Source organism: Rhinopithecus bieti, unplaced genomic scaffold (assembly GCF_001698545.2).
Source record: "Rhinopithecus bieti isolate Rb0 unplaced genomic scaffold, ASM169854v2 scaffold_17010, whole genome shotgun sequence".
In the NCBI taxonomy this organism is placed as follows: domain Eukaryota; kingdom Metazoa; phylum Chordata; class Mammalia; order Primates; family Cercopithecidae; genus Rhinopithecus; species Rhinopithecus bieti.
This window is the reverse complement of record NW_016808932.1, coordinates 1,672,955-1,686,011: the sequence shown is the minus strand read 5'-3', so window position 1 is coordinate 1,686,011 and position 13,057 is coordinate 1,672,955. Positions and strand designations below refer to the sequence as shown.

Genomic DNA, 13,057 nt, shown 5'->3' with positions numbered 1-13,057 from the left:
CACAGAGTCTCTAATGAGCTTCTGTGGCAGAAAACATTTCACACGTCTTGTCACAACTTATTGCTCCAGGAATTAAGTGTGTCCTGTGTGGCTCCACTTGGAGAGGATTGTTGGAAGCTTGCTCTTGGTTTCTCTGGGCTTTACCCCATGCATCTTTTCCCTTTGCGGATTTTACTTTGTATCTTGCACTGGAATAAATTCATGAGTACAACTGTATACTGAGCCCTGAGTCCTCTGAGAGAATCATTAAACCTGGGAGTGCTCTTGGGGACCCCAATTACAGATAGATGGATGGACAGATAAACTAATAAATGGATAAGTTAAAGGTATATAGGTGAGTGATGTCTGATAAGCTATTGATAAATGTATGGATGAGTAGATGAATAGGTGGATAGAGAGACAGATGAATGACTAGGTGGATGGATGGACAGACAAATGACTAATAGGANAGGGTGACCATGGCTGAGTTGTGCTCAGCTCAGACCACACTGGGCTCACTGAGGGCCTGCAGCTCAGTATTGATCCTTGGTTCATCCCAGAGACATGTGCCCCAGGAGGGCCCTTCTCTCCACATGTCTCAGTTCCTCTATGGAGGAGGAGATGGAATGAGATGCTCTTTTTAAAGGCACTCAGAATGTGAGCAACTTGATGGGAGTGGGTGGGGAATGTCTCATCCATTTCTGCAGTCTCAGAGCCCAGTAAGGCAGGATGAGAGTAAATGTTCAATGCATGTTGGGTGAAATAAATAAGTAGATGGAAAGGTGGATAGGTGGGTAGATGGATGGACAGAACAACAGATGGATGGGTGCATGAACGGGTGATGGATAATTGCATGAGATGGTGGACAGATAGATAAAAGGACAGAGAGATGGATGGAGTGAAGGAAAACTTTAATACAGTAGCTCTGAGACAACTCCCCTGAGAGCCCTCCTTGCAAGACTGACCCTTGGCTCACAACTGGGAAGTTGGATTTTGGGAGGGTTTCCAAAGTTCCTAGAATTGATAAGAGTAGCTCACTATGGTTTATGTTAAACATCCATTTTTCTTCTGAGAGTCTGGAATTTTGGTATGTTTTAGGCAGAGTATGCCTACATGGCCCACCCCCATAAAAATCTTAGGCACAGAGTCTCTAATGAGCTTCTGTGGCAGAAAACATTTCACACGTCTTGTCACAACTTATTGCTCCAGGAATTAAGTGTGTCCTGTGTGGCTCCACTTGGAGAGGATTGTTGGAAGCTTGCTCTTGGTTTCTCTGGGCTTTACCCCATGCATCTTTTCCCTTTGCGGATTTTACTTTGTATCTTGCACTGGAATAAATTCATGAGTACAACTGTATACTGAGCCCTGAGTCCTCTGAGAGAATCATTAAACCTGGGAGTGCTCTTGGGGACCCCAATTACAGATAGATGGATGGACAGATAAACTAATAAATGGATAAGTTAAAGGTATATAGGTGAGTGATGTCTGATAAGCTATTGATAAATGTATGGATGAGTAGATGAATAGGTGGATAGAGAGACAGATGAATGACTAGGTGGATGGATGGACAGACAAATGACTAATAGGATGGGTAGATGTATGTATGGATAGATGGATGAGTGGCATGCATGGAGGGTTAGCTGGATGGATGGTTGGATGTATGGATAGATGAATGCATGAATGGATGGATGGATGGCATGCATGCATGGGTGGATGGATGGATGCATGGACAAATTCCTGGATGCATGGATGGATGGATGGATAGATGGATGGATTGATGGATGCATGGGTGGATAAATGGTTGGATGGATGGATGGGTGGATAGATGGTTCCACAGGTGAATAGATGGTTGGATGGATGGACAGATGGATGCATGCATGGATAGATGGTTGGCATGCATGCATGGGTGGGTGGGTGGATGGATGGATGGATGGATGGATGGATGGATGGATGGATGGATGGATGCATGGATGCATGGATGCATAGATGGATGGCTGGTTGGACGGATGGATAGATACATAGATGGATGGTTTCATACATAAATGGATAGATGAATGGGTGGATGCATGAGTGGGTGGATGGTTGGTATGTGTGCAAGAATGGATGCATGGGTGGATGGATGGATGCATGAATAGATGCATGGGTGTTTGGATGATATGTGTGTGTGTGTGTGTGTGTGTGTGTGTGTGTGTGAAGGGTTAGAAGGAGTGACTTAAATCTTTCAGATGCTCTAAAGGCCACAGATTTTAATGGCCACAAGAGTTCCTCAAAGGCTCAAGACTATTCACACCTAACTTCTTTGTCAGGAATGAGTCAGCGCCTGGGGGATTTTTGCTTGGCAGGATCAGAATTTAATATGGTCACTGCTTATATATGCATATGGGTACCTGGAGGACTAACTATATGTATAGTAGTGCCCGTGATGAATAGGAAGGTTGGTTGACGGCATACGCTCAGAATGCAGGAGCAAAGAGGGTAGAAGAATGCATCTGGTTTCCCAAATCTGTGGGTATTACTGGCCAACAGCACTACCACCATCCGAGGCCTGAATTTGTTTTCTCTAGTTTGGGGTTTGACTCTGTAAAAATATTTGGTCTTTATTTGAGATCTTTTGTTTTCCCTTGCAAATTAAATGTCTCTTTATGATTCATTGTTCTGGAGGAGTCATGGTGAGCATTGCAAACCCATTTTTTTCTTTTCTTTTTTTTTTCTTGAATGATGAACTCTACTTTGATTTAAACCTTTTATAATAATTTTCTTTTAATTGAAAAGTGATTTTAAAATGCATTTGGCAGAGGGGGACAGGGGATGTGTAAAAGTTACAGTCTTATTTATTCCTAATGAAGGGGAAGGGAAATGGAACCCAGGGGAGGAACAGGATAAAAAAAGAATACTGGAAAGTAATAGAACCAAAGGAGGAAAGAAAGAATACAATGAATGTGAGTGGGCTTTGAATAGGCATCTTGTTTTGTACCTAAGCACTCGAGTTAGAAGAAATAGAGAAACGAAAAGTCGGAGCTGCTACCTGGCCAAAGACCAATTCTCTGTGACTCAGAGGCACTGCCACCATCTCCCTCTGAGCCCATGGGCCTCAGTTTCTACATCTGTCAATGGGATGAATCCATCTTCATAGGGCTGCTGAGGGTCTCAGCAAATAATGAATGGGAAAATGCAAGCTGTATGGTGCTACATGTGGGGTGGGTGGGTGGCATGAGTGGGGTGAAGAAAGTAGGGTGAGCTTCCAGACTCTCCTAGCTCTAAGAGTCCATAAGTAATGAAAATACATGGATGTGTATCATGCTCACAGATTTATACTCTCTCACACACAGTTACACATGCACACACCTCTCACATGGATTCTCACACATCTCATACAGCCACACCCTCTCACACACAGACATGCAGACTCATTATACACACCCTTCCACACCCATAGACACACCATTAAATACACATACCCTCACACAGATGCCAACTCCTCACACACACACATTTCCCACATGCTTCACACATACACACCCCCTCACATGCACACTCTCAACATCGCTATCTCAACACCACACCGTTAAAACTATTTGCATGCACAGAACCTCACACACACACCCTCACACACACACTTCACACCCTTACACACACTCCATACACACACACTCCTCACAGCTGCCACACTCTCAACATAGCTTCTGAACACACACCCTTAATCACATCTTGCATGACCACAGAACCTCACACGCACACACATCCTCACACACATTTACACACACACTTTACACACACACCCTTACACACATTCCATCCACGCACACACCCTCACATGCACACTCTCAATATAGCCTCTCTTACACACCTTTAAACACATCTTTGCATGCACACAGCCCTCACACACACAACCTTCACACACACACAACACACAACATCCCCTCGACATACACTTTATATACACACACATCCTCTCCACACTCATACACACCTTCCGCATGCACAATCCCAATATAACTTCTCACAACACACCCTTAAACACACGTTTGCACGCACATAACACTCACATCACACACCACACACCCTCACATGCATACTCCTCAACATATCTCTCACACACACCTCTCAGACACCCACTCCATACACACACACACTCACATGCACACTCTCAACATAGCTTCTTACACCCTTAAACACATCTTTGCACAGAACCCTCACACACACACCCTCACACACAGACACACTCCATACACCACCTCACACACACCAACACCACTCCATACACACAACACACCCTCACATGCACACTCTCACATAGCTTCTCAATACCACCCTAAGCACATCTTTGTTGCACAGACCCCTCCCATGCACACACAATCCTCCTCACCACGTCCATATACACACACACCCTCACATGCACACTCTCAACATAGCTTCTCACATACACACTCTTAAACATCATCTTTGCATGCATTCAGAACGCCTCACACACCACATCACACACCCACACACACTCTAACATATACACACATGTAGGGTGCTACATGTAGGGTGGGCGGGGGGGGGCGAGCTTCCTAGAAATCTCCTAGGTCCAGTCTAAGAATCCTAAGTGATGAAATACATAGATGTGTATCACACTCACAGATTTTACACAGGCCCGCCGTCTCACACAACTCTCACACGCATTCTCACATCATCTCACACACAGCACACACCTCTCACACACATGCAGACATTATGACACATGCCTTCCATACCCCATACCCATAGACACCATTAAATGTACCCTCATGCAGAACCCCCAACTTCTCACACAAACACTTCCACACACACACCCTTCACACACAGCTCCATACACACACCCCCTCATGTGCAGAAAACATTCTCACACACACCCTTACACACCATCTTTGCCATGCACATAACCCTCACACCATCCTTCATACATATACCGGTATACATACACCCCTCACATGGAACACTCTCAGCATAGCTGGGCTCACAAATCCTTAAACACATGTTTGCACACAACACAACCCCCACACCACACCTTCACACACCGCACACACTGGCACTGCACACATCTATTGACCACACACATCCTCATAAGTAAAATGCTCAACATGCCTCTCACACACCCTTAAACACATCTTTGCATGCACACAGCCCTCACACACACACCTTTCACACAAAACCCCACACACGTTCCGCAACAATCCGTCAACATGCACACAACTCTCATAAACAGATGACCCACATCCCCTCACGTGTTCACTCTCACACATACCCTCACACATATGCACGCAACCTCACAGACACACACCTCTCACACATATACACACAACCTCACACACACACCTCTCACACATATGCACACCTCACACACACACGCCTCTCACACATATACACACAACCTCACACACACACCCTCTCACACATAGCACACAACTCACACACGCCTCTCCACACATACACACAACAACCTCACACACACTCTCAAACATACGCACACAACTCACACACACACCTCTCACACATACACAACACAACCTCACACACACACCTCTCAACATATGCACACAACCTCTACACAACACCTCTTAGACATATGCACACAACCTCACACACACACCTCTCACACATATGCACACCAACTCACAAACCACACCTCTCACACATATGCACACAACCACACACACATGCACACAAACCTCACACACACCTCTCATACATATGCCACACCTCCACACTCACACACCTCTCACACATATGTAGCACCTCACACACACACCTCTCACACATAATGCACACACACTCATACTCCTCACATCCACACAGTCATCCCCCACACAGCCTCACACACATCATGTCCTTCAAATTAGTCATTTTGAGAGGTTCAACCAAGCAATGGTGGGGATCAGAATGTCTGCTCACTCTGCCACCAGGCTTCTGACCCATGGATGCCCAGAAACTGCTCCTTCTGGGCTTCCAATGACCGCATGGAACCAAATTTGAATGGACACCCACATGCTCTCATTCTCCTGACCCCTGGGTGATGTCTCTCTTTCTTCCCCATCCTTGGTATCTGATGACCCCAATCATGAACTTTGAGCTCCCCAAGCAAAGGGGCCTTTTCTGCCTTATTCACGTGTGTATCCTCAGAGCCCGACAATCAAGAAATATTTGCTGAATGAGACGGAATGAGGGTGTGAGGCATGGAGAAAGAGACGATTTACCTAGACCAGGGCTCGGGGCTCTGGGAGTGAGGTGCAGGGAGAGGATGTAAGGGTTCCCTTCTCAGCCAATTTCAAGGCTTCCTTCTCTCCCCAGCTCTCAGCTAAGCCCTAGGCCCCTCCTGAGCCAGATCCTCCTCCCCACATACATCCCATCCTTGCCTCCTCCTGAATGACCCAAAGTTCTGGTACTATTTGGAACCTGCCTCCAGCAGCCATTTCTGACTCACCTCTCAGGGCTTCCCAGAGAGTTTAGTGGGAAGGGATCTGGCTTCGCTGGAAACCCAGGCCTTCTGTGATCCAACCCAGTCTCAATACACCCACACCACCATCTTCATTGCCCCAGTAGTTACTACTTGCAGGAACTGGGCTATGTGATTTACACACAAATCCTCCCAACCATCTAGAAGGAAGGCCCTAGTGGCAGCCACATCCTAGAGTTAGGGGAACAGAGGCTCTAAGAGCAAGTCTTTGGCTCAAGGTCAACAACGGGCAAGTGGTGATTCTGGGATTTGAACTCGGGCCCCCAGCTCTTCCTGGCCAAGTTTCCTCGACTTCCCACACGGGGTCTGGCACCCCCTTCTGGGCTTCCCCATCCAAGCAATGCACCTTCCTTGCTATCCTCATCTGTCCCCTCACCTGTCTCCCCCACTGATCCAGAAACTACTCAGGGGCAGTGGTGTGGACAACCGTGGTGTCTTTGCTAGGCTAGGGCAATGCCCCAGCTGGGAATTGCCTTAGGTAGGGAAGCTGGCTTGCTTGGGAGATGATGACACCTCCTCCACCTCCCCAACTGAGGACAGCCTAAGTCAATGACTGATTGACACAGGCATACAAAAAACTGGCCCCCTTTTGTTTTCTGTGTCTACCACTTCATCATGAGGGCCTAGACCAATGCCTGGCACATAGCAGGAGCATAGTGAATGTTTGTTGAATGAATAAATGAATGTCTCTTCTTCCCCCCACCTAGACATCTGCATTTCTCAATTCCTATCCAGGTCTTCTCTAAATCTTCAAGGCCATCCTCTCCTTACCTGCCAGGTATCCTCACCTGCCAGGTTCACCCTGGCGGGCCTTGACTCCATAGCAAAGTGCTTTGTCAGCTGTCTGTACACCTCAGGAATTCAGCTGCATATAGGGGGTGAGAGGGAGTCTGAGCTGAGGGAGGTGGTGAGACTCCCACCCTAGCTCAACCTGGAGCACTCTGCTTTGATCAGTTTCCACAAGATTTTGTTTAGACAAAAGTGCTCTGTGCCTGCAAAGACTGAGAAGCCGTTTGACATGTTGTGTTTTCCTTCTGTCCCACCCACTCCCGTGATGGGGAGCACACCCTTCCTCATGCTGCCCCATCCAAATTTTGTAGAAAATTGTTTCTGTCCCATCTAGACTGGAACTCCTCAAGGAGGGCTGCAGCGTAGAGGGTGAAAGTGTGCACTCTGGAGTCACAAAGACCTTGGGCAAGTTATTTCACCCCTCCTAGCCTCCGTTTCTGTAGCAGTAAAATGGGAAAGTAATAGAACTAGTAAATGAGCACTGGGCAAGAGTTCAACAAGGTTCATTATCTCAGGCCAGGTTCAGTAGCTCACGCCTGTAATCTCAGCACTTTGGGAGGCCAAGACGGGACAATCACTTGAGCCTAGGAGTTAGAGACCAGCCAGGGCAACATAGCGAAACCCCACCTCTGCAAAAAAAAAAAAAAAAAAAAAAAAAAAAAAAATTAGCTGGGCATTGTGGTGTGCACCTGTAATCCCAACTACTCAGGAGGCTGAGGTGGGAGGATCACTTGAGGCTGTCATATTGAGGCTACAGTGAGCCGTGATCGCACCACTGTACTCCAGCCTGGGCAACAGCACAAGAACCTGTCTCAAAAAAACAACAAAACAAAACCAAACAAAAATAATGAATCATCTCATGTGCTAAACACAGTGCCTGGCTCATGGCAAATAATAAATGGTACCTTCTAGTATTTGTTAAATTACGCAAGCAAGTGCCTTGGGCATGCCTAGTAATTAATTATCAAAATTATCATACTTTCCTTTGGCAAAGGAAGTTAAACCATGGATGTATGTGAAGCTCATTTTGCTCTGGTGTGGTTACTTCCCAGAGGCCTAAGGGGGTATGTGATAGTCATAATCCCTGGCCTCTAGCTAAAGCCACTAATTCTGGGTGGACATTGGGGACATTCTGCACGGTTTTGCCAAGTGGGGCCTCATCCTTTGCCACAAAAAGAATCCCATGTCCTACTGTTTCTTAGGCATGTAGATTTCCACTAGATCCAGGCATAGCGTGCAAAGACCGCTGAGAAAATTGGAAGAGGCCGTGGTTTCTCATATCCCAGATCTGCCCGTGTATCTGCTGCAGCTAGTACAGGGCTCACTCATAGTGGATCCTCAATAAATGCCGTGCAGTGAACAAAGGAATACAGGAATTTGAGATCTCCCATGTAATTTCAGCATCTAGCAATAGATGTTTCTTGATAAGCATTTTGGGAATGAATGAATGCATTCTAGGTTTGCTATCATATCCTCAGCGTTGGGCCTAGGTCCTAGCACAGAGGCCTCTGATGAATATTTATAGCAGAAATGAACTAGATCCACTATTTCCCAGAAAGCAGCTGAGCTTCCCTTGGAGTTGCCCCCATCCCTTTCCTCTTGTCTCATACTCACAGTCCTCGGGTCCAGCTGCCAGCCTGGCTTGGCGTTAGCCAGCTGGGAAAGGAATCTGGGAGACAAAGCAAGTGAAGCTCCCCAAGATGCACCACTGGGAGAGTCTCTAGCCAGCTCTCCAGGAAGCTCTGGGGGTGCTGCCCTCGGGAAACACCCCTGAGATAGACTGAGCTGGAAAGAGCCATCTACAGTGATTCTGTGACACTGTCAAGGAGCCCTCCTCTGCATGGCTTTGGCATTGAATGCAACCACATACACATACCACCCCCCCCCCCCCCACACACACACAGCAGGCACTATACCCTGCTGGACAGAATGGGCTACAGGGATATGCATGGGCAAATGCACCCCAGACAGCATGTGCATGTGGATGGACACTCAGCAATGTTCCATCTCCCCAGGCCAGGCCCTGCCATCCTATCTCAAACACACTTTGCCTCCACCCCAAGCAGGCAGTGGCCACAGACCACCAGGTGGTACCACCAAGTGATAACACTGTCTGTCACCACGGGGGACCCTCTCATGGATAATGGAACCTCTCCCAGCCAGGAGCTGAGGCTCAGCGTTTACAGCCAGTGCAGGCTCAAGGACGAGTCATGTGTCCCCCCACTTCCTGGAGGTACTGGCGAGCTTTCCCTGTCTGCTTCCCCCCACCCACGTCTGTCCCATGAGCAGGCAGCCACCTCCTCCTCTGTCCCTGCTGGGATCAACTCTCCACTAGGAACCAGGAGGTGGCTCAGATCCTGCAGCGTGGCCTGGTGTGCAGGCTGTACTGCTATCCCTAAAAGCATCTGCAGATCCTGGCCCGGGCCCTCCTTGGCCTTCAGTCATGTTCCAGGACATGTGGCCCTCTGAAGCGCGTGGCCTTCCCCTCAGCTCCAGCCTCCAGTACAGCAGCCTCTCCATGCCTGCTTCCCACAGGGGTCTCATACCAGCCGAGCAATGGTACCACCCACAGCATGAGCTCTGGGGCTGGCAGGTTGGAGGGACCCAGCCTTAGGGTCCCAGACAGGCCGGCAGGGAGAACCAGCTCTGTTGAGGGTGATGAGAGCAGAGTCGAAATCCTAAAGCCTCATCTGTGCTAACTGATCCCTCCTTCACCCATCAGGTCTCTTGACACTGTCTGGGGGGAGCCCCTGCGGCTGCGTGACCGGAGGGGAAGGACATGGGACTGGCCTGTGGTCCCCTTGGGTACCCTTCCTGTAAGGCTGAGGTGACGGGGGTCAGGGATGCTGCGAGGCCCTGTAACGCTTCAGGAAAATGAGCCCTACAGTGAGCCCCCACCCCACGACGCCCAGCTCTGGCACACCAGGTCCTCCTGCCTGGGGAGCTGAGCCCCCGCCTGGGTACTCACCAGCTCCGGCAAGGCCTCACCCTGGCATGGTGGCGGTCACCCCCTCTCAGACAGTGCTCCCCATCTGGAGAGGCCAGCGGCACTAATCAGCCGCCTGGCGTGGTGCAGGCCGAGCAACTGGGGTTTAATTGACACCAGGTGGCCCCTCCCCAGGGGCAGGCTGGGAGGCGGCTCTGCCGGGTTGGGAGGCCAAGCCTTGGGCAGGGGGGTTGCACCCAGACCAGGCCAGTTCAGGCTTCCCCGGGAGAGACAAGGGCAGTCAGGCAGTCGCTGGCCACCCCCCCTTCCACTCCTGCCGGCTGCCTCCATGGCACGGCCCTGGCTTCCATAGGCTCTGACCTTTCTTTCGTTTAGAGGTGGCAGTGGCAGTGTCTGCCCAGGAGGAGGGTGGCTCAGGTTTCCCCCCAGCTGGCTGGGGGCAGCCAGGATCGAGCTCACTGTGTCTGCCGGGATTAGGCTGTGCCTGCCAGATCCTGAGTGACGCCACCCACGGCAGTCACAAAGGATCCCATGAGCTATCTTTTATTGAACACTTACTATGCACCAGGCCAGGCATGGTGCCCACACTGTCCCCTCTGAAATCTCATGTGCCCCCAAAAGGTGGGCATTTATTAACCCACTTTGCAAGATGAGGAAACGGAGGCTCAGAGAAGCTAAGCTTCTCCAAGGTCACGTAGCAGAAGAACCTGAACACACATCCAGCTGTATCTGATACTGAGTCAGGGATTTTCATGGCCACCTGCAAAGTAGATGATATCATCCCCATTTTTGAGATGAGGAAATTGAGGCTTAGAGAAGGGAAGTCAGTTTTCAAAATCACACAGCAAAGTACGGAACGTGGATTTGCCACTAGGTGTGTTGGGCCAGGTTGCCAGGGAAAGTAAAGTCCACAGCTGAAATACAAGCCGTCTTCTCTGACCCACATGTGTTCCTGCTTATGAGCCACAGTTTGGGGTTTAGGAGAAAGAGCACTGGACTTAGAGTCAGAAGACCTGTGCCCAGCTTGCTGTGTGACCTTGAGCAAGTTACTCCAGCTCTCTGGGCTTTGCTGCAGCTGCTGTGAACCCCAAATGGGACATCACATGGAAAAGGCTTTTTGACTTGGGTTCACAGGGCAGGATGAGGGAGTACCAAAGTAACCCCACTCTGCCCCAGGAGCCCTTCCCAAAGGCCCCCCAACCCTGTTCTTTCTCTTTACTGCCAGGAGCGGGACCCAGTAGGGAGGAGCACGCAGGTTCCACAAGTGCACAGGGTTCAGATCCTAGCTCTGATCTGAGTCTCACAAACTGCGTGACCTTAAGAAGTCATTTCACTCTCTAGTCTCAATTTCTCCTTTCTAAAAATGTGCTCCCGGGCACTCCCGCCCTGCCTGGGCTGCATGAAAATGAATGAGATAATACTTAGCACCTGCCTCTTTAGTCAACAACATTTATTGAGCACCTACTAGACACAGGTGACTGTGCTGGCGATATAATTTTTACAGGAACAATATTCTCGTAAAAACAAAGTCAGTTGACCAGGTGTGGTGGCTCACGCAGTTTGGGAGGCTGAGGCGGGCAGATCACCTGAGGTCAGGAGCTCGAGACCAGCCTGGCCAAGGTGGTGAAACCCTGTCTCTACTAAAAATACAAAAAAAAAAAATTAGCCGGACATGGTGGTGGGTGCCTGTAATCCCAGCTACTCAGGAGGCTGAGGCACGAGAATCGCTTGAACCCAAGAGGCGGAGGTTGCAGTGAGCCAAAAACTTGCCATTGCACTCCAGCCTGGGCGACAAGAGTGAAACTCCGTCTCAAAAAAAAAAAAAAACACAAAAAACAAAAAAACAAAGTCAGTCATTCATGCCCTTGTGGTGGAGACAGACAAATGTAAAAACCCCACCAAAAAATATGTAATTCCTTGTGTTATGTGCTCGACAAACGGAAGTAGCTATTATTGTTGTTTTTCATGCATTTATTCCACAAAAGAACTCACTGAGCGCCTACTATGTGCCAGGTACTCTTCTAGGCATTGGGGATATAGCAGTGACCAATACAGACAAGGCTGTCCACTCTAATAATTAACTATGACAATAAATAGCAATACTTAACCATGACAACATATAGCAATAATAATTATTGTATTACTATTCTCAGGCAACACACGTTCTCCCCAACACACGGGATGCCCTGGTTTTCTCACTGGTAGAATTACATACCTGTCTGCTGCCATCTGGCCCTCTGGGAGCTCCAAGCTGGAGCATGGGATTCCAGAATGTTCTTAGGTCTGATCCTCAGTGAAGCTCATGGGCTCTTTTTGGTCTGACTTGTGGGCACTCTGGCAGGCAGCTCATCCCCCTGGCATAGACCCAGAACCCATGTGGGTTGGGAGAAGTTGAAGCTGTGACTCAGCCAGCCTGGCCTGTCAAGCAGAGATGAGAAGGGAGCAAGCAGCTGGCTGGGCTGTTAGCCATGGGGCCCTCCCAAACCATAGGGCAGGTGCCTGGGGGACAGAGTGGGGCTTTGGGATGACAAGGGATGGACTCTAAGGTCAAGTGACTGCACCCCGGCCCCTGGTGATGGTGGCTGTCTCTAGTAAAGAGAATTTTTTTTTTTAGACAGAGTCTCGCTCTGTTGCCCAGGCTGGAGTGCAGTGGCATGATCTCCGCTCACTGCAACCTCTGTCTCCCAGGTTCAAGCAATTCTCCAGTCTCAACCTCCTGAGTAGCTGGGACTACAGGCATGCACCACCATGCCTGGGTAATTTTTTTGTATTTTTCCCAGAGATGGGGTTTTGCCACGTTGGCCAGACTGGTCTCAAACTCCTGACCTCAAGTGATCCACCTGCCTCAGCCTCCCAAAGTACTGGGA

The 13,057-nt window shown here is 49.1% G+C and overlaps 1 protein-coding gene across 1 annotated transcript in view; it reads right to left on the bottom strand.

Moving 5' to 3' along the window:
• The window catches only part of LOC108539279 (uncharacterized), an 82,833-nt gene extending 70,334 nt beyond the window's left edge, over positions 1-12,499 (bottom strand). The window contains exon 1 of the mRNA XM_017887862.1: positions 12,406-12,499. The gene's annotated coding sequence lies outside the window, so the exon portion shown is untranslated. The remainder of the gene's footprint in view (positions 1-12,405) is intronic.
• Between the last annotated feature and the right edge of the window lie 558 nt (positions 12,500-13,057).